Source organism: Lytechinus variegatus, chromosome 3, assembly GCF_018143015.1.
Source record: "Lytechinus variegatus isolate NC3 chromosome 3, Lvar_3.0, whole genome shotgun sequence".
Taxonomy (NCBI): Eukaryota; Metazoa; Echinodermata; class Echinoidea; order Temnopleuroida; family Toxopneustidae; genus Lytechinus; species Lytechinus variegatus.
This window is the reverse complement of record NC_054742.1, coordinates 38,092,188-38,114,350: the sequence shown is the minus strand read 5'-3', so window position 1 is coordinate 38,114,350 and position 22,163 is coordinate 38,092,188. Positions and strand designations below refer to the sequence as shown.

Below are 22,163 nucleotides of genomic sequence, written 5' to 3'. Positions count from 1 at the left end.
GCATTGCTTGGGAAGGAAGTTGGGCGAGGAAGCCCGGGCCGGCGGTAGCGGTACCGTACCGTACTAGCTCGCGCTCGCTCATATTGCCCCAGCCCCCGACCTAAGTCAGACTGAGCCTCAGTGCCTCACGCGACCAGCCAGACCCCATGCGGAGCATCTGAATCCAGTGCTACTGCATACTTACGATAGGATATGTGGCGTACGATGGCTGTAATTTCTTGTAAATTAGAGTCGTAAAATCAAAGTCAACAGACAATAATCACGTCGCCGTCGGCCGTCCAATGCAAGGTCGCATCCATGGGCCTGTTGCATGACGAGATGAGCGATACGTAGGAACGTCCTAGGACCATTCTTCCGAGATAGGAAGATTGGCGACAAATCAGCGCTTTCCGTTTCACGAAGGCAAATTCTTCTTCCAAGTCCGCGACATCGTTTGATATCGATAGTATCGAAAAAAATATTTAGTCTTCATCGTCACCTGAACCTTTTATTTCGGAATTACGACTTTTCATAAAATCATTTATTTCAATAAAAGGAGATCAAATGATGTTTTATTCATTACTGATTGTAGAATTGATGTATGGAGCTTACTTTATGAGGTAAAAAGAGAAAAAACTTTGAAGATTCACAAAAATAACTGAATAAAATCGAAATTTTCATTATTTCCCTTCTTTTTAACACGGTGTCCTTTTAGAGACACCTTTCATTGATATTTCAACGAAAGAGACCCTTGTCCGATATAAAAATTGATTTAACTAAGTAATTTCGACATTTTATTGTTCAATATTCTGTATTTTTATAGAATACTTATATACAGTGATAATTTTTCAAATTATGCGTTAATATGTTATTTGTTGAGGTAGAAATAGGGTTTGAATGGAGTAAACAAAATCAACAGTGTCTGATTGTATGAGACTAAAAAGGAAAATATGAGAGGCTGCGTGTGAAAAATCAAATTTATTTATTTTAGATGTCAGATATAACGCAAGAAATACAAATGTGAGTGTTTAGAGTATAAACATACCTCAGTTGCATGATAAGTAATCGAAGACAAGGAACATGAACTTTGCTGCAAACATGTCCAAGTGAATAAAGTCGTGCTTTGCAATAATAATTAAAACATAGAAAAGGTTGTGCAATCCGCAATGGAAAAAATACTATGCTAAAAATTACAACGATCATAAACGTTGGTCATATTTTAAGTTGATCACTTAATTTATGGAGGTTTACTAGTATAAGATTTAAGAATATACAAAATATATATGTTCAACATTTCAATTCTTTTAACATGACATAAGAGCCGAAAGGGGCTTACCCTATGATTTGAAATGCGCCTATTCGCATGGACTTTCCATAATCTTTTCTTTGATGAACTTATCTTCATTTGTAATTATTGTGATGGATTCGTAAGCTATAGGTCTAATCTGTATCTTAAATTCATTTTTTTTTTGTTACTGCCGATATTTTTTTGTTTCACTGTATCCCAAATCCAAGAATTAATTTTCATTGATTAAAATTAATCTCATAAAAAAATAATGAAAATGAAATAAAAATAAATAAATGATTTAGCATATTTAACATCTTAGTTCTGTATTGTTCTTTTTTTTTGCTGAACGTTATAAATACGTTTTTTCCTTACATAATTTCTTTTAAATAAACTAGTTTGTTTTCACGTTGTTTAATTGTCTACAATGTATGAGAAAGCATGAGTGGTCAGAGAGATAGTGCAGTGCCGCCCATTTCGATAGTTCAAGTTTATTTTCTTTTTTTTAATGGAAAAGGGGTGGGGATAGGACGGAGGGAGAATAAAAGAAAATATATGTAAATATAATATTTGGGCCTACGTTACCCCCGGAGAAATTAAAATTACATCCGTTTTTGGTCGTCCTGTCGACCTGAAATTATTGATGACAACTAGCCCCCACACAAAGAATAACTTGGCGCCATTCCAGATAAAATGCATCATCAACCCCCTAAAAAATGTTTAAAGGTGATATGTCAGTGTGGCCTGCCGTAAACGCATTTTCTCTCAATGCCGACGGTGGCGGGCGGTGTGCAAAGAAGATCATGCCTACGTAGGACATGTCTGGAGGTGTCTTTCCAAGGACCATTTTTCGTATCGCCCAAATCGGCTTTGTGAAACAGTTGAGCGATATCTCGTTCTTACGTAGAATGGTTCTACGAAAGACCATGTCATGCAACAGGCCCCTGATCTATCCATCTATTTGGCCGGCCTGCGCGTTTCCGTTTTACACCCTGGCGAAGGCATTTTCCGGAAAAGTAGCCAAAAAGCGACTAGTGAAGAGTCTACACACGTCGCTGGTTGCATGCAGCGTGCGACACAGGCGAGTCCACCACCGCATGTTACTGATCAGAGCACAGAGTTCCTCGGCACTTCATGTACAGAGAGAGCGGCAGTCAGGAGTGAAATCCGAACATGCTTTTGCAGTCGCGTTGTTTATGATAGTTTTTTTTCTAAAAATAAATTATTAACTAAATGAATAGAATGACAGACAAAATCAAAATAAACAGATACTTATAATGGAAAGACAAATTGAAGTTTGATGGATTGATACACTTAGAAGCTGCCGAAAGATAGATATAGAAGACTGATAAATAGATAGAGACAAGATAGACAGATAGATAGAAATAGAGAGGGAGAGAGAGAGAGAGGTGGATAGATAGAGAGAGAGAGAAAGAGGGAGAGATGGATGGATAGATAGAGAGAGGGGGAGAGACAGAGAGGTCGATATATAGAGGGAGAGGGGGAGAGAGAGAAAGGGAGAGAGAAGGATAGATAGATAGAGAGAGATAGAGAATTTGAGAGACAGATAGATGTTAGATAGCCTGATAGAAAGATAAAGAATGAGAGAGACAGAGAAGATAGACAAATTAACAGATAGATAGATACATAGAAAGATATATAGATAGAGAGAAATAGAGAAAGACAGACAGATGGATAGATAGAGATAGATAGATGAGAGATAGATAGATGTTAGATAGATAAAGAGGGAGAGAGACAAGAATATTAACAAATTAACAGATAGATAAGTTAAAAAAATAGATAGAGAGAATAAGAGAAAGACAGACAGATGGATAGATAGATAGAGAGAGAGAGATATTAAATAGATAATTAAAGAATGAGAGAGACAGAGAAGATTATTAACAAATTAACAGATAGATAGATACTCTAGTTAAAAAAATAGATAAATAGATAGAGAGAAAATAATAGAGAAAGACAGACAGATGGATAGATAGATGGATAGAGAGATAGATAGATGTCAGATAGATCAAGAATGAGAGAGTAGAGCGACAAATTAACAGATAGATACTGTAGTTACATAGGTAGGTAGAGAGAGAGAAATAGAGAAAGACAGACAGATGGATGGATAGATAGAGAGAGATAGAGAATTTGAGATAGATAAATGTTAGATAAAGAATGAGAGAGACAGAGAAGATTATTAGATAGATAGATACTGCAGTTACATAGATAGATATAGAATTTGAGAGATAGATATATAGACAGATAGAGAGAAAGACAGACATCAGCAAATCGGCAAAGGCAAATGATCTTGGCAAACATTCGGTGCGGACTTTGGATCGCGCGCCCAGCTGATAATGTAAACAAACGTAGACGTAGACTCTTCACTAGTCGCTTTTTAGCTACTTTTCCGGAAAATGCCTTCGCCAGGGTGTAAAACGGAAACGCGCGGCCGGCCTAGGCGCCTGGAGCGCTGGCTCACCTGTTGCGCATGCGCGCGTGGAGGGGGAATTTGAAAAACGGGAGGCAGTAGAGAGACGTCAAGACTAAAACAAGTCGTCAATTCGCGATTAATTAGCAGTGCAAAGCCAGCATCAGTTTTCTATCTTTTGGACCCTTTGTGTGTTTGCTTTTTAGGGCAACATCATGGCTAGCGTTTTGGTAAGGAATTTTTGCATGTTTCTAAATGATTGTTACATATTTATGATTATACCGGTATACTATGCCTGCTTAACTTTAAGAACAGACCCATGCATAAACAATTGTGTTGGAACTAAATCCCTCAAAAAAGTTTGGAAATCTGTGTTTGGCCATTAAAGGGGAAGTTCACCCTGAAGAAAACTTTGTTGTGAAAATAGCAGAAAAAATATTGGTGAAGGTTTGAGGAAAATCCGTTAAAGAGTAAGAAAGTTATTAGAGTTCAAAATTTTGGATTTGTGACGTCATAAACAAGCAGCTGCCCCATGGTCATGACCACTCTAGGCGACACCGCAATACTTACCCGTGTTAAGAAACTGAGACTCCACTCACGCGCATTTGGGCAGCCCTAGCTTAGAACTAAGCTTTCTTTCCGTAAAAAATCTTTATTCTTATGATTCAATAAATGTTAATGAATATATAATTACTCTTAAATCGGTACTCACCGGTTCTTTTCTTGAATTTTCTGCCAAATTCCCACGCTTCTGGCTTCAATTCTGCGATGGATTCTGTTGCCATAGACAGCTACACATGCAACTCTATTTATAAATGGAGCGCCCCTTACGAGAGTTGTTAATGCCGCGGAAAAATTGTTAGGCATTTTGGCCTGTGGTCAAGGCGTTCTTTTGTTCTATTTTTTTTATAGGTATGAGATCGAAATCACAGCGACTATTCACACTGTTCCATAATGATTCCGAAAGGAGGTGCAGCACCCCCCACCCACATGGGCGCAAATCCCAGGGGGACACTTCCCCCTAACCCAAAATAGTAGGGGCACATTATCAAATGTCCCCTACTATTTTTGTTCTTTTATATATGATGGAAAGAAATAGGCCTACATCATTTAAATCGAAGTAAAACATGTATTTTGGACGAGACGACCTTCTTTTGGGGGTGATAAACCTTCCTTTTTGTTTTTTTTTTGTTAGTTTGTTTTTGTTTTTTTTTGCCTGTTTTCCAGCCCCTGGTCCCCTACCTTAGATTTCCACCCTTGCCTCCCACTACTCTTGATATTGTTTGCGAATCTGTTTTGTAAATTAAAGGGGAATTTCACCCTGATAAAAAGATGATGAAAATATGAGAAAAATCATTTCAAAATATCGATGAAGGTGTTATTTGACAAAAAATGGAGTTGATAGAATTTAGAATGCTTGATTTATTGTGACGTCTATAACGAGCAGTTGCTCTATCCTAAATATAAAATGCCCAAATTTCCCATTTTTAATGGTCCGTAACGACCCACTTTTCTTTTTGATAACAAGTATGAATTGATATAGGCCTACTAAAATGTACCATAAAAATCATTATCATGTATTTCTTGACATTTCATTTACTTTTTTACCATAATAATAGCTGCTTGCAAAGGCCTACGCCGTCACAAAAAAACCCGGGGGGCCGGGGGGGGGGGGCACTTACATTGACGAGTGGATACCATGCGCGACCAAAAAAAAACGTAAAAAGGATGTCCTTTTCACGATAGGGCACGTTACCTACGTAACGTGATAAGGGTGTCAAAAACACAAAAATAACGAAAAAAGGGTATCTATTAATTCGCTAGGAAAACCGTCGTGTTTAGGGTCTAATTTGCGGGGATGATAAAACAAAATCAAAATGTTTTATAAAGGATGTCCTTTTTGCTCCAACACTTCGTGTTTAGAGTCCGATTTGCGCGAGGTGTAGAAGGTGGGGTCGTACTAAACCAAATAAGGTAAAGCCGACGACCGAAGGACCCGTAACAATAAAACATTCCTGTACTTGTTTAGGGGTTCATTTCAGGGAATATTTGCCAAGAGTATCGTTTTGTTTCCAATACTTGTTAAGGGTAGGGTTTCACACGCCAATACTTGTTAAGGGGTGCATTTTCAGAATATGGAAATTACGTGTTTAGGGTGCTTTTCGAGACCCCATGGTCGCGCATGGTATCCACTCGTGAATGGAAGTGGCCCCCCCCCCGGGCAAAAAAAAAAAATCTTACCTTTGAAAAAGATTGGTGGGGGATGGATTTTCCTCGAACGCATACCAATTTTTTTTCTGCTATTTTCATAATAAACTTTAAATGAATTCAACTTTGCACTACTTAATTTTTTCAAAGACAAAATAACAAAATTACATCTCGTCATCATCATCATCACCACTATCATTAGCATCACCATCATCATCACCACAACCGTCACCACAACCATCATCATCACCAAGATAATTTTCATCATCGTCATTGCCATCATCATCTTTTTTTTTCTTTATTTTTTCCCCATCCCTTCTTCTTTTTTTTCTTCCAATATTCCTCCTTTTTTTAGAGCGGCACACCGTCATGCTCCCTCACTGATTATCCGCCTCTATATGCTTGGTGTTGTATAAATTGGCGGATACCTGAATGAAATACTGAAGAGAAAATAAGGAAAGGGAAAAAGTAAGAAGAAAAAGAAGATGAGGAGAAGAAAAAAAGAAAGCCAAACAAATGAAACAAAACAATGTCAAAATTTCGTAATAAAGTCTTCTACATGTACGTCAGTTTAATAATGATGTTTTCATTGAAATGAGAACAAAAAAGAATTGAAACCATAGGCGGCGGAAGCGGGGACGTTCCCCCCTAAATTTGTTGTTGACCTTTTTTTTTTTTGCTTGTCAATTTATTTTCCTACGTCCCCCCTAAAATGTTTGGGTTGAGAGCCTTTTTTTTTGCTTGTCAAAATTTTTTAGGTTGTCCCCTCCTAAAATTTGGGGCTTCCGCCGCCAATGATTGAAACAGGACTACATTATAATATAGTGTAAAGAAATAGAGGGAAGCTCCGAGACAATAAAAAGGTTGAAAAAGAAAAAAATGTGAAAACACAAAGCTCTCACAACATGAGCATAATAACAAATAATAACAAATAAGCGAGGACAAGTAGCTGAGGGACCCCCCCCCCCCCCCCAACTCTCTCTCTCTAGTTATCTATCTATCTATCCGACTCGATTATATAAGAGAAGAATTTACTAATCAAAATATTATGAGCAAAAAGCACGAGCTGATATTTTTTATGAATATTCAAAACTGATAGAGAGACGCAATCGAATTATTCGATTGCGACAAAATTGATGATCTGAGAATTTATTGTTTTTAGGAATTCATTAAAAGCATAAAGTTGATCAGCATTAAAATATGGCAGGCGCAACGCATGAGCTAAAGCTTTATAGGCATACACCGATAAAAAATTTTAAGTATTTTTGGTAATCATGAAAAAAATTGATATTTCATGAAAGAAAGCTCAAATCCCGAGGAGGAATATTCTTATGAATTGACTTTAAAAAAAACTGTGGTAAGCCCCATTTAATATTTGATTATAAGTCGAATAAAACAGTAAAAGCTGACAAACGTTCGCGTGATATTTGGCAACCTCCCCCCCCCAAAAAAAATAAATAAATAAAAAATAAAAAAAAGTTTTTAACTATAATAATGATCGAAGGTAATTTTGTCTCGCGTAGAACTGGACAAATGAAAAAAAGATTGTCACTAAAAAAATGAAGGTAATTTTGACCCACGTAAAATTTGGCGAGCCCCCCCCCCAAAAAAAATGGAAAAAAGGTTTTAACAAGCAAAAAAAGGCTAAAAAGGAGAAAGAAGAGACAAGAATAATTATGAACGAAATATCCCCATTACAAATAATGCTGTGATCATCATAAGGGAGGGGTCGCATAACTAGTAAACAACGTATTTAATTCCAAAATATTTACTACAAATCTCAATAGGGGGATCGGGCAGAAATGCTCACCCCCACCCCCACCCCCCCCCCCCCCCCCCGATCCGCCACTGATTCCAATCAATAATGACATTTATCTGCAATACTGATACTTTGGAATCAAGATACTGAAGATTGATACGCTTTACATAAATTATGAACGTCTGACAAAAAGATAATCTACCGATCACCTGACCGATCAGCTGACCAGTTCGCGTATCACTTCGGAGTTGATCACTCGTCGCAGCTGTGTGGAACGCTCACCGAAAATCAACAAAAAGGGCCTGAAATGTAAGTTTAATGATAATATATTTTAATTTGAACTACTTAATTAATACTTTTAATGTCTCCCCAACAAATGAAAGTCATATCACGTAACTCCAATTTGTATTAAGGCGTACATTTACCAAAGTCTTGGGTTGGAAATCAGAACAGCATTGTCTAACCCATATTTTTGGGTAATGTCGCCTATGAGGTCCATACATGTTAATGTTTGGACCTCATTGGTACTAGGAGTGGCCATGACAGTTATGTAATATAAAATGTATGAATTTCAAATTTTATATGGTTACTGATGACTTAATTTTGTTTTCTTTTCATGATCGGGTATGAAATGATTTGTCTATTGATATACAAAAGTTACAGTGAAAACCATTTTCAATTTTCTGAGAAAATGACATTTCATTGATATTTTACCATTCGCTATGTAGAAATGCTGCTCGCATATGACGTCACAAATGACGTCACAAATCAAATAATTGAAATTCTAATAACTTTTTTATTATTTGATGAATTTTTCTCAAACCTTCGGCAATATTTTTTATTATTTTTTCTACTATTTTTACAATAAACTTTTTGTCAGGGTGAACTTCCCCTTTAATTTCTCCCAACACCTAATTTTACACAATGCATATCACTCATTCAATGAACAAGGTTATAATATAACCTTGTTCTCAGTTATATCTCCATGTGTGGCAAAATAAGGATGGCAATGTTTGGCTTATTTTCTCTTTTTCTTTGGGGCAAATGCTTGATTTTTTTACAATGACAGTTTCCATTACACCTATTATTCATACAACTTGACTCTTATTCAAATTTGATACTTTAAATTATTTTTTTCTTAATTAAAAATAGAGATCAAAAAATTAAAATTTTCTTGCCATATTACTTTCCACCAAAAGAGGGCATACAAAAAAATATGCCCAAAATTTAAGTTTTTGAGCACTCTGGTGAATACAAAAATTATTCCCAAGGTACTAATGAAAAATAAATTCCAACTGTATGAAAATTAGTAATTTTGGTCACAAAAGTGATATTTTAATGATTTTTTAAAGTGTGCTCTGTACAACATTGGCATACCATAGTCCTACCTGTAGATTCCCCACAGGCAGGGTGGTAGCAGTGAACAAGTGATGCATATTTGATACCATTCAAATGATCATTTAATTCTAAAATGAGACCATGCTTGATATGATCTAACCCAGGGAGCCCCGGGGGCCAATTGCATGAAAGGGTCTTTCCAAGGACCGTCTTTGATCTTTTGTGTCGCCCATCTTTTACGATACGCTATAAGCGGGGTGTTTCTGAAATTTGTGATAAAGAATAAGATTCATTAGCTTGCTTTTAAATAATGCTGTAACCGATTTTTATTCCAATTCCCGATCCGATCCGATTTTCCCCTTTTTGTACATTTTTCCAAACTCCGATTTTTGACCAGTGGGGAAAAAATCAGATCGGAAAAACCAAAACATAACAAGACAAAAAAAAAACATGTGGCGACATGTTTGCCGTCAAAATGCGATGGTGATTTGTTTTGATCTCAGACAAAAGCGGTGGAAGGAAAAGAAGATAAAGGGGAAGAAAATTATGATTTGTTTTTATCTCCGATATTAGCGGAAAGGTAGGTGGAGAAGAAGATTATGATTTGTTTTGATCTCCGACATAATCGGGGAAGAACAAAACGATGATGATGATAATTGGTGATAATTTTTTTTGATCTCCGACAAAAATGGAGGAAGAAAAACAACGAAAAGACGATATGTTTTTGATCTTAAGCGGAGGCAAATAAGATAGTTGAACATGCTGACATGCGCGGTAACATTTACGACTATCTGACTATACGTCCTCTAAGAGTTTACGATTACCTCCGCCATCACTACGATGTTGTAGAGAGGGTGAATATCATCTTTTACAACTTTGGATAATAGTGCGTCTTTTTCGGGAGGTCATGCGACCTGTAAGAGTTTACGATTACGTCAGCCATCACTACGATGTTGTAGAGAAGGTGAATATCATGGCAAACAACTCTTGATAATAATGCGTCTTTTTCGGGAGGTCATGCGACCTTTAGGAGTTTACGATTACCTCCGCCATCACTACGATGTTGTAGAGAAGGTGAATATCATGGTTAACAACTCTTGATAATAATGCGTCTTTTTCGGGAGGTCATGCGACCTTTTTTTTTTTTTTTTTTTTTTTTTATATGTTTTATTGGATCAACAAAATTACAAATTTACAAGTGATTGTTACAATGATTTAAAATAGATGTAAAACAATAGTTACAATATAACAAAACAAAAAAACAAACAAAAAAAGAAAAAGTTAGAAAAAAAACACATAATACAAAGCATGGTGTCTGCTTGGTAAAACTACTCGCTAAGCTTCACAATCATTAATCAGAATAAAGATCAGGATTGAATGGATGATGTCTGCCCTATTGGTGGACTTTAGGGGGTGGGAAGAAAACACATTAACAGGATGCGAATGACCTCTGCGAACCAATGACCTCTGCAAACCAAAACAAGCTGAAGCTCAGCATCATTATGTGAAAAAATAGCTTTCTACCCTATAAAATGGCAAAATGTAAACATTATAAAGAAACCAAAATATTACACCTTTTGTCAGATAGCATCCTTCTCAGTATTGATTATCCTGTACAACTTTCTTATGGGTGTTTCCGTCTAGTAGGGTAGGTCAGTTGAATATTGTTTTGGGTATAGGGGGAATACTGTACAGCCATTAAAATTTGTGGCACCTTATAAAAAATACAATAGAGGATTCAAAATATAAACCTCCATTTCTTGAAATGAAGAGGCAATTTGTTATTCTTTTTTGCAATAGCATATTCTAAATTTTTGTGAGTAACAATATATGTTCTGTAACCTTCAAATGATGGAATTTTCCCTTGAAATTTACATATATATATGTAATATTTAAGTAAAAGAAACAGAAATGTAACAAATTTGTCCTTCTCACAACCAAACATCTTCTCAAAGGTCGAGGGGTTCACCACTCTATTCATTTTCTTACTCATAACATGAATAATCTCGCTCCAAATGGGTTTAATTACAGGGCATTCCACAAACAAGTGAATATAGGTCTCTGGTGATGAGGAACAAAAAACACAATCTGGGGAATCTTTCCTTTTTATTTTATATAAAAAATTGTTCAGGGCTATAGCCCTATGAAACAGTTTGAAGTAAAATGAACGAATACGTGTAATATTTGTAGATTTCAAATTACTTAAATGAATTTTCTCCCAATCATTTATACCTGATTCACTGAAATTCCCCCAATATTCAAATTGTTTTTCGGGTAAACAAGTTTTCAACATGACACCATAAGCATATTTTGGGATTTTGTGACTTGCAAGAAGTTTTCTTTTAATTTCCTCAAATATTGTGTCAGGTGTGAACTCAGAGTAGGACAGCCAGTCTTCAGGAATATTCTTCATCAGGAAATTATATTTTCTCCTCTCATGAGGGGCTATATCATACTCTAGTATCAACTCTTCAAATAACATACTGCCAGGGAGAGGGGGGTTCAGTAAATCAGAAATAAATACAATTCCATTATTTAGCCAATTCTGATACAAGAAATACTGCTTTGACTTAGATCTGACATTTTTATTGTACCAAATACACTGGCATTTACCAATCAATGAAAATGGTGTATCCCATTCCAGTATAGTAAAATATTCCCTAAACAAGTACCATGTTTGAAGTGATTCAGCTAATTGCGAGGAAATTAATTTATCAAGAACACATGAGGGAGCATTAGCATACCATAATAAATTTTCTTTAGAACTAAATCTCTTTTGAACAGAAATTTCTATCTCTTTCCACAAACTTTGATACTTGTCATCCAATAATAATTTTACCCAAAACATTTTCTGCGCCAGAGAAAAGGTATAGGGGTCAATCATGCGTAAACCCCCCTGTGAAAAATCATTACACAAGAATTGCCTTAACAGTGAATTCAATTGTTTAAAAAATCTTTTAGGAATTTTAATACACAGCACAGAAAAGAAATAAAGCAGCTGTGGTAGCAATAGGGTCTTTATCACACAGATCTTCCCAACAAGGGACAAATTTCTGGCTCTCCAACAATTTAAGGTACTTTCAATAAATTTAAGTTTTAGTTTATGATTAAGATTATATAGCAGGGATTCGATTTTAAGGCGCGCGAGAGCGATCGCGCGCTACATGCGCGCCTTAATCCATTTTTGGTAGCGCGATTAATAGCGCGCCTCGCGATCGTTGACCTGCGCGGAAATGCCTAAAGTCGCCCTCGAAATCACCCAAAATCATGCTTATTGCCGAGTGAATAACAACTCAATATGCTCGAGCTCCGCTTACCAGACCAAAAACCAACACTCAAAGTCATGAATAATCCTTAAAAATAGCGCGAGTAGCGCAGTTTCAAATGCCGACGTTGCGTTATTTTTTCTGTACCACGTATTTCCATACACATGGTACCAACTACGGGAAAAAAAATCAATGCAACGGTCGGGAAACAGTTGCATGTATAGGGGTCCATTATGACTACCACCATGTGCAATTTCGAATGCACATGTTTCCCCTACAGATATCACGATTCTGTGATTAAATAATTCGAATTACACAGGAAATAAAGGGATAAGCCCGTCAGTCATAAGGACCATAAGTCATAATACTGACTGGTCATAAGGACCGCTAGTCATAACGTGTAAAATCCTATACCCAAAAGCTCGCTAGTCATAATAGGCAAAAGGGGTCGCTAGTCATAAGGTCATAAGGACCATGGGTCATAAGGTCCGATTTTCATAATGCAAGATAAGGGTCGCTATTCATAATGGACCATAAGGGTAATTGATCATAAGGATCGCTAGTCATAATCAACAACGAGGGTCGGTATTCATAATACTAGATAAGGGTCGCTAGTCATAAAAAGGAAGAGGCTACATTAATCATAAGGGTCGCCAGTCATAATAGGTGATGAGGGTCGCCAGTCATAATAGTAGAAGGGGTTCGTCAGTCATAATAATACATGAGGGTCGCCAGTCATAATAATAAAAGGGGTTCGCCAGTCATAATTGTAGAAGGGGTTCGCAAGTCATAATGGTAGATGAGGGTCGCTATTCATAATAGTAGAAAGGGTTCGCCAGTCATAATAATGGATGAGGGTCGCCAGTCATAATAATGGATGAGGGTCGCCAGTCATAATAATAAAAGGGGTTCGCCAATCATAAAAGTAGAAGGGGTTCGCCAGTCATAATGGTAGATGAGGGTCGCTATTCATAATAGTAGAAGGGGTTCGCCAGTCATAATGGTAGATGAGGGTCGCTATTCATAATAGTAGAAGGGGTTCGCCAGTCATAATGGTAGATGAGGGTCGCCAGTCATAATAGGAGAAAGGGTTCGTCAGTCATAATAATGGATGAGGGTCGCCAGTCATAATAACGGATGAGGGTCGCCAGTCATAATAGGAGAAAGGGTTCGCCAGTCATAATAATGGATGAGGGTCGCCAGTCATAATACTAAAAGGGGTTCGCCAATCATAAAAGTAGAAGGGGTTCGCCAGTCATAATGGTAGATGAGGGTCGCTATTCATAATAGTAGAAGGGGTTCGCCAGTCATAATGGTAGATGAGGGTCGCTATTCATAATAGTAGAAGGGGTTCGCCAGTCATAATGGTAGATGAGGGTCGCTATTCATAATAGTAGAAGGGGTTCGCCAGTCATAATGGTAGATGAGGGTCGCTATTCATAATAGTAGAAAGGGTTCGCCAGTCATAATAATAGATCAGGGTCGCCAGTCATAATAGTAAAAGGGGTTCGCCAGTCATAATGGTAGATGAGAGTCGCTATTCATAATAGTAGAAGGGGTTCGCCAGTCATAATGGTAGATGAGGGTCGCTATTCATAATAGTAGAAAGGGTTCGCCAGTCATAATAAGGAATGAGGGTCGCCAGTCATAATAGGAGAAAGGGTTCGCCAGTCATAATAATGGATGAGGGTCGCCAGTCATAATACTAAAAAGGGTTCGCCAGTCATAAAAGTAGAAGGGGTTCGCCAGTCATAATGGTAGAAGGGGTTCGCAAGTCATAATGGTAGATGAGGGTCGCTATTCATCATAGTAGAAAGGGTTCGCCAGTCATAATAATGGACGAGGGTCGCCAGTCATAATAGTAGAAGGGGTTCGCCAGTCATAATGGTAGATGAGGGTCGCTATTCATAATAGTAGAAGGGGTTCGCCAGTCATAATGGTAGATGAGGGTCGCTATTCATAATAGTAGAAGGGGTTCGCCAGTCATAATGGTAGATGAGGGTCGCCAGTCATAATAGGAGAAAGGGTTCGTCAGTCATAATAATGGATGAGGGTCGCCAGTCATAATAACGGATGAGGGTCGCCAGTCATAATAGGAGAAAGGGTTCGCCAGTCATAATAATGGATGAGGGTCGCCAGTCATAATACTAAAAGGGGTTCGCCAATCATAAAAGTAGAAGGGGTTCGCCAGTCATAATGGTAGATGAGGGTCGCTATTCATAATAGTAGAAGGGGTTCGCCAGTCATAATGGTAAATGAGGGTCGCTATTCATAATAGTAGAAGGGGTTCGCCAGTCATAATGGTAGATGAGGGTCGCTATTCATAATAGTAGAAGGGGTTCGCCAGTCATAATGGTAGATGAGGGTCGCTATTCATAATAGTAGAAAGGGTTCGCCAGTCATAATAATAGATCAGGGTCGCCAGTCATAATAGTAAAAGGGTTCGCCAGTCATAATGGTAGATGAGAGTCGCTATTCATAATAGTAGAAGGGGTTCGCCAGTCATAATGGTAGATGAGGGTCGCTATTCATAATAGTAGAAAGGGTTCGCCAGTCATAATAAGGAATGAGGGTCGCCAGTCATAATAGGAGAAAGGGTTCGCCAGTCATAATAATGGATGAGGGTCGCCAGTCATAATACTAAAAAGGGTTCGCCAGTCATAAAAGTAGAAGGGGTTCGACAGTCATAATGGTAGAAGGGGTTCGCAAGTCATAATGGTAGATGAGGGTCGCTATTCATCATAGTAGAAAGGGTTCGCCAGTCATAATAATGGACGAGGGTCGCCAGTCATAATAATGGATGAGGGTCGCCAGTCATAATAGGAGAAAGGGTTCGCCAGTCATAATAATGGATGAGGGTCGCCAGTCATAATACTAAAAGGGGTTCGCCAGTCATAATAGTAGAAGGGGTTCGCCAGTCATAATGGTAGATGAGGGTCGCTATTCATAATAGTAGAAGGGGTTCGCCAGTCATAATGGTAGATGAGGGTCGCTATTCATAATAGTAGAAAGGGTTCGCCAGTCATAATAAGGAATGAGGGTCGCCAGTCATAATAGGAGAAAGGGTTCGCCAGTCATAATAATGGATGAGGGTCGCCAGTCATAATACTAAAAAGGGTTCGCCAGTCATAAAAGTAGAAGGGGTTCGCCAGTCATAATGGTATAAGGGGTTCGCAAGTCATAATGGTAGATGGGGGTCGCTATTCATAATAGTAGAAAGGGTTCGCCAGTCATAATAATGGATGAGGGTCGCCAGTCATAATAATGGATGAGGGTCGCCAGTCATAATAGGAGAAAGGGTTCGCCAGTCATAATAATGGATGAGGGTCGCCAGTCATAATACTAAAAGGGGTTCGCTAGTCATAATAGTAGAAGGGGTTCGCAAGTCATAATGGTACATGAGGGTCGCTATTCATAATAGTAGAAAGGGTTCGCCAGTCATAATAATGGATGAGGGTCGCCAGTCATAATAGGAGAAAGGGTTCGCCAGTCATAATAATGGATGAGGGTCGCCAGTCATAATACTAAAGGGTTCGCCAGACATAAAAGTAGAAGGGGTTCGCCAGTCATAATGGTAGATGAGGGTCGCTATTCATAATAGTAGAAGGGGTTCGCCAGTCATAATGGTAGATGAGGGTCGCTATTCATAATAGTAGAAAGGGTTCGCCAGTCATAATGGTAGATGAGGGTCGCTATTCATAATAGTAGAAGGGGTTCGCCAGTCATAATGGTAGATGAGGGTCGCTATTCATAATAGTAGAAAGGGTTCGCCAGTCATAATAAGGAATGAGGGTCGCCAGTCATAATAGGAGAAAGGGTTCGCCAGTCATAATGATGGATGAGGGTCGCCAGTCATAATACTAAAAAGGGTTCGCCAGTCATAAAAGTAGAAGGGGTTCGCCAGTCATAATGGTAGATGAGGGTCGCTATTCATAAAAGTAGAAGGGGTTCGCCAGTCATAATGGTAGATGAGGGTCGCCAGTCATAATAGAAGAAAGGGTTCGCCACTCATAATAGTAGATGGGGGTCGATTTTCATAATAGTAGAAGGGGTTCGCCAGTCAAAATGGTAGCTGAGGTAGATGGTAGATTTTGCGTATTGATCTTCAACCCACTACATTTAGCAAATGAATCCAAAATATTTAGTACATTACAGAAACTGGCAGCTGCACCATTGAGAAATAAAACTGTGTCATCCGCATTTTAAAGAACTTTGTATTCTTTTAAGCCAACATAAATTCGTTTGGCAGAGTGTGAATTTCGAATTAACAACCCAAGACTTTTAGCGCTTAACAAAAACGAATCTTAATGTCATTTGCCCATTGACTATAACACTAGAAAATGCATTCTGATCAAGTATTTTTTATTCATGTCATGAAAGATTTGCCAAATTTAAAAATGGAAAGCGTTTTAAACAAAAAATCATGAAAAATCAGAAATCAGGAATAAGTTTCTTCTCCATATACACAATTAAATAATACAAAATTTTCCTATTTTCACCAATAAATCGTCCAGACAAGAATCCTGATTGATTAACATGAATAATTATATGGTAATACTTTTTAAAGTCTGTGAGCAATACAACTTTACAACAGTTTACAAACAACATTCAACAATGAAATTGATCTCCAATTTTTGATGAAATGTCTTACTTTGTCACCTTAAGGAATTAATGTTATCAAGCCATTATTGTTTGTGAGATGGATAATTTTCCAGAAATATAAGCAAAATTCATACTTCGTACCAAGAATATACCTAAGTCCTGAAAGAATGCTTTAAAAAAATCAGTTGTAAATCCATCTCGTCCAGGAGGCCTATTATTTTTCATATTTTTTTAATGCAAAATCAACTTCACTGTAAGATATTTCTCCTTCTAAAGAAGAATCGTCTTCCTCTGTAAGACTATGGAAACTCTCTTCTCTAATAAGATAAAAAAAAGGTTCTTCAGCATCACTATTTCCATGATATTTATATAACTGTTCATTATATGACCCAATTTCTCTTAAGATGTCTGTTTGTTCTTGCAATACTGTACCATTATCATGAATCAATTCAACAAATGTTGAATGGGGGGGGGGGCGGAATTTTTTTCAGACATATTTTCCCCGATCGGCCACTCGAAGATAATTTTTGGTTTCTTTGAAGGGGTAATCCTAATACTCACTTCTTAGCTTTATTCCTATGAATAAACATTTATAGACAATATCATCTTTATTTATATAATGTGAGCACGAAGCGCGAGCTAATTTTTTGGAAATCCTTTGTATTTTTTCTGAAAAAGATGTGCATGCAAATGAATAAATGAATGAAGCGTGAGCAGAAATGACTGAATGGCTGATTTTGTGGACAACTCTCCATTTGTTTTGTACACATATTTTCAGATTTTTCCCTTTATTTTACATATTTCACATTATCACCTCCTGACCTTGACATATATGGTGTGGATTATATTTTCCCATGACATATGTTGTGCTCAGAAGGAGGCAAAATGCAACTTGAAAGATAATGAGGAAAATCTGAAAATTTGTGTACAAAACAAATGGAGAGTTGTCCACAAAATCAGCCATATTGAAGCACGTTTGCCAATTTAAGGATGCCCTTAGAAAGTACAACAAGAGTTTTCAAACTCCCATAACTTGCTTATTTCATAACCGATTTTGATGAAACTTTTTTTAAATTGATCCTTTCATTTTACTCTTTCAAGTAAAATTGCTTTTCTTCTTGGGTTTTGGTTTCCTTTAATATAGCGAGCGCAAAGCGCGAGCAGAAATTGTTAATATAATATATTAAAAAGAAAACAAGGAAAAATATATTTTTTGAAATGGAAAAGGAAGGAAAGCGGGAAGAACGAAAGAAAAACATTTGAGAAAGAACAAATCATTCTGAAATAGACCTATATAGTGCAATAGCATGATGGGAAATAAATTAAAAGATGGCAAACAATAGCGGGAAATGAAGGTAGAATGGAATTAGTCAAAAGCTAAATTGGAAAACAAAGAAAAGGGACAAGAAATAAAAACTTAATAACACGACCGGGCTGACGAGGATAGAAAATAAAGAGCGAGAAGAAAGAGGAACTGCACAACATTGTGCTATTAGCTTGCTAAATTTTATGCAAAAAAAGCTACCGGGCTTTGACCCAGACCCCAAGCAGTAGGGGCTCTTCATCTATGACCTTCAAATGGCTCTATTACGCCCCCCCCCCCCCCCTTTAGGGACCCTTCCTACATTAAGCTTTACTTTCAATCACTGGCGTACAGGCGCAGGGGGGGGGGTCTTGGTTCAACACCCAAGAGGAAATTAAAGAATTTATGGGAGACAACGTATAATGAAATTAATGGAAACAATGAAATGTGTTATTTGCTCAATATAATGGAGAAATCTATCACATAATTAGAATTTAATTTCAATAGGCATTTTTTTTCCAGCTCGCTTGCTCGCTGGCGACTTCCCCCCACATTGCTATGTTTTGCCCCCTCAAAATATTTGGTTCAACTGGGTTGAATAAATTAGTTGTGTAAAAGCTATATTCTGTATATACCCGCAATTTGATTAAATAGCGGCAATCTGCGAGGTTTAAATGGCTTTGATATCAAGAAGTTCCGGGGGCTCCGCCCCAGACCCCAAACGCATAGCACTGCCGTATATGAGTATGGAAGGGTTGGGCCATGGTCCCCAAAAGTTTTACCATGTAAAAAAAGATATCTCAAATTTAGATTCTCATGAAAAGGTGATTTTTTTCTCGCTTCGCTCGCTCGGGACTTATATTAAGCAGCTTTTTTAGCACATGCGCCATACTGCGCCCCTTTTTTTGGTTTTGTTTACTCTGCACGCTACTGCCGCAAATAATCCTGTTAACAGTGGCGTACAGATCACAAAAAAGGGATGGAAAGAGAGAAGAGTGAAATATATTCTCTGGATATCATGTCAAAATCTATCACAAAATTGGATTTTTGTATTAAAAATGTCAAAATTTTTGCTCGCTCGCATCGCTCTCTCGCAACTTTTTTTTAAAGATAAATTCTGCCTGATACACAATGTCTTGCCCTTTCGAAATCGTCGCCTAATTACACCATTGCGCCTGTTTATTCCATGATATGACCGGGAATTTTTGTCTCTTCCCCCCCCCCCCCCCCCCTCCCCTTGGCCACCGACCCCTGTTACGCCGCTGTTTACACCTAAAAACGGGACACTCCATTCATGTTTTGTAAATCATGAAAAGGATGAGTAATTGGATATCTTTCTACATTGAGCGCAAAGCGCGAGCACAATTTTTTTTATATTGTGGAATAAAACTGGATAATGATTTATACAGAGAACAAGCTCCGTATCTGAATAAACGCGCGCGTGTTTCAGATTTAGACCTAGAATCTGAGTGGGCATTCTAAATACCTTTTGTCATCGTTAAAATCGATAAAGTGTGAGCGCGAAGCGCGAGCTTAAAACATTTGATATTCCGATCTGAAAAGGGTCAATTTAAGCTCTGTATTTCAAGCACTTTGTAGGAAAAATTGTGAGGTGGATATGGATGAGATTAAAAAAAAAGAGTTTCATTATTTTAATTTCATTCAAAAGTTTCATTATTATTACTTTGAGTTTTGACATAGGACCAGGACATTCCAAGAGCATTGTGTCATCATATGAAAATTATGACTATAAGAAAAAAAGGGACAATTTGATTCTTAAATTAATATCTTATTTATTAACCTAATAAGCCTAATGTGAGAGCGTGAAATCTATTAATATTATGACCAGAAAACTATACATTTAAAGCACTTTTGTATTTATGATTTATGAAGAAGATGCATGAGTTGATAGATTTTCAACAATCAATGCGAGCTATAATCGCGAGCCGAAATTTTTAAAAATTCAGACCATAAAACAAAAAGTTTTGCTGAGCACTTTTTAAAAATCACTTTGTAAATCAAACAAAATAATGAAAGTACGATTTCTGAGCTGAAATATGTTTTCTATGTTGACTTCAAATTTTAATATTTCAATCTCCATATTGATATGTAAATCACCTTACATGCAATGCAAGCGAGAAGCGCAAGCGATTTTTTTTATAGTGACATTAAGGATTTTAAAAATCATTTTCCTAGGCTTCCCCTCATCTTATTTTATTCACTCGTCTTCCTCTTCTTGTGTTTCCCCTTCTTTTTTCTCCTCTCTTTTCCCTTCTTTTTCTTTTTTTTTCTCTCTTTCTTTCTTTCTTTCTTTCTTCCCCCCTTTTATTTTTTTTGCTCCGCCAATGGGGGGGGGGGTGGGCCCCTCGGACCCCCTAGATCCGCCTATGAACAGTGTATAAAAAAACAACTGATAATCAATAATAAATCTGAGTTTCTCTTTTCTAACAGTTTCAAAAGCTTTACCATGAAGACAATATCAAGATACTGTAAAAACATTTAGCTAACACAATCTCTAAACTGATCATTGTGTGATCGGTACGATATCCTAAATCAATATTTAGGATATCGTGGAGGTGCCGTGGCCGAGTGGTCTAAGGCGCCTGGCTATACATGGAAAGTCCGGGGTTCGATCCCCGGCCGCAGCAGCTATGCCCGTGAGCAAGGCATTTAATCTACAATGCTCTTTTATCCTGCTTTCAAATAAATGGAAATGCTGTATGCATTATTGGTAACTAGGTGTGCACTTGTTTAAAAAAAAAAAAATAAAAAAAAATAAAAATATCACATTTTCTAACCAAAGAAATAATATCTGAAGATATCAAAAAATAATGTTTTCTACTTTGCTTCAATGGTGTGGGCTGTCTCCAAGTATAACATTTTGGATTTGGATTTAACTGACGCCATGGATCAACTAAATTAACTCACTGACTCAAAACTTTGGACCAGGTTCCAATCACCACATAGGATTTTATGAGGATCATCATAGTCCAATAAGATACTTTCAATACATCTAAAAAATTTAGGGTCATTTTGCCCATACAATGAAATCAATGAAATAAGGAACATACTTTCCATCAGTGTCGCATTTTACTCTCTTAATAACAAGTTGTATGTTTTTATCAAATAATATAGCATTGCATTAGATGATATATATGAGAAAAAACCTTCCTCCCACTCCTTTAAGATGCTTTCTTCCAAATCCTTTACAAAATGAGTGTCCTGTAAACAATGAATATTTGTTTTTTTTTCCTTTTCAAAAAATGAAATATATAATATGAAGGAATAATTTCATGCTCATATCATATTCAACATCAACTAAAAAAAAGTATAATATAGATAGAAAAGACATTTTTCTTTAAAAAAAACCTCTATTAAAAAAAAGGCTTTTAGAAAATACTGTGGTACAGGTTTAGGTCAAAATTATCTTAAATGCATATATTCAAAGAAGATTTCCTTGTTATTGGAATCATTCACAATCTACACCTTTTCGCCTAAAGATAATTTGATTTTTTTTTTAGGGGAGGGTGTCATTTCTAACAACTTCTGCTGGTTATGATGAAAAAAAAATCGCCGTAGGTAAAAAAAAATGCCCTTTTTCAAAAGGAAAAAGCCTTTTGGCAAAATGAAATGTGCTCTTTTTTCAAAACTAAATACTGTTCTTGAAGTCCAACAAAACATTTCAGGATGGTCACAAAAGTAATGTCAATAACATGAGATAATTTATCTTTCTAAAGGGTGTCATTTTTAATAGCTCCTGCTGGTTATGATTTAAAAAAATCCCATTTTTCAAAATAAAAATGTGCTCTTATTCGAAATTAAATACCCTTTTTGAACTACAATATAATACATATTAGGCTTGAAAATCACATTTTTTTTGTGTTCTCACGCTTTGCGCCCACCTCAGCTATTATGTAGCAAAGTTCCCTTCTACTGACAGGCGAACCCCTTCCACTATCATGGTTAGCGACCCTCTTCTAATAATAAGACTAGCG

At 37.1% G+C, this 22,163-nt stretch overlaps 1 protein-coding gene across 1 annotated transcript in view; it reads right to left on the bottom strand.

Moving 5' to 3' along the window:
- Positions 1 to 296, bottom strand: part of LOC121410950 (cyclin-Q-like) — a 28,165-nt gene extending 27,869 nt beyond the window's left edge. The window contains exon 1 of the mRNA XM_041603360.1: positions 185 to 296. The gene's annotated coding sequence lies outside the window, so the exon portion shown is untranslated. The remainder of the gene's footprint in view (positions 1 to 184) is intronic.
- Between the last annotated feature and the right edge of the window lie 21,867 nt (positions 297 to 22,163).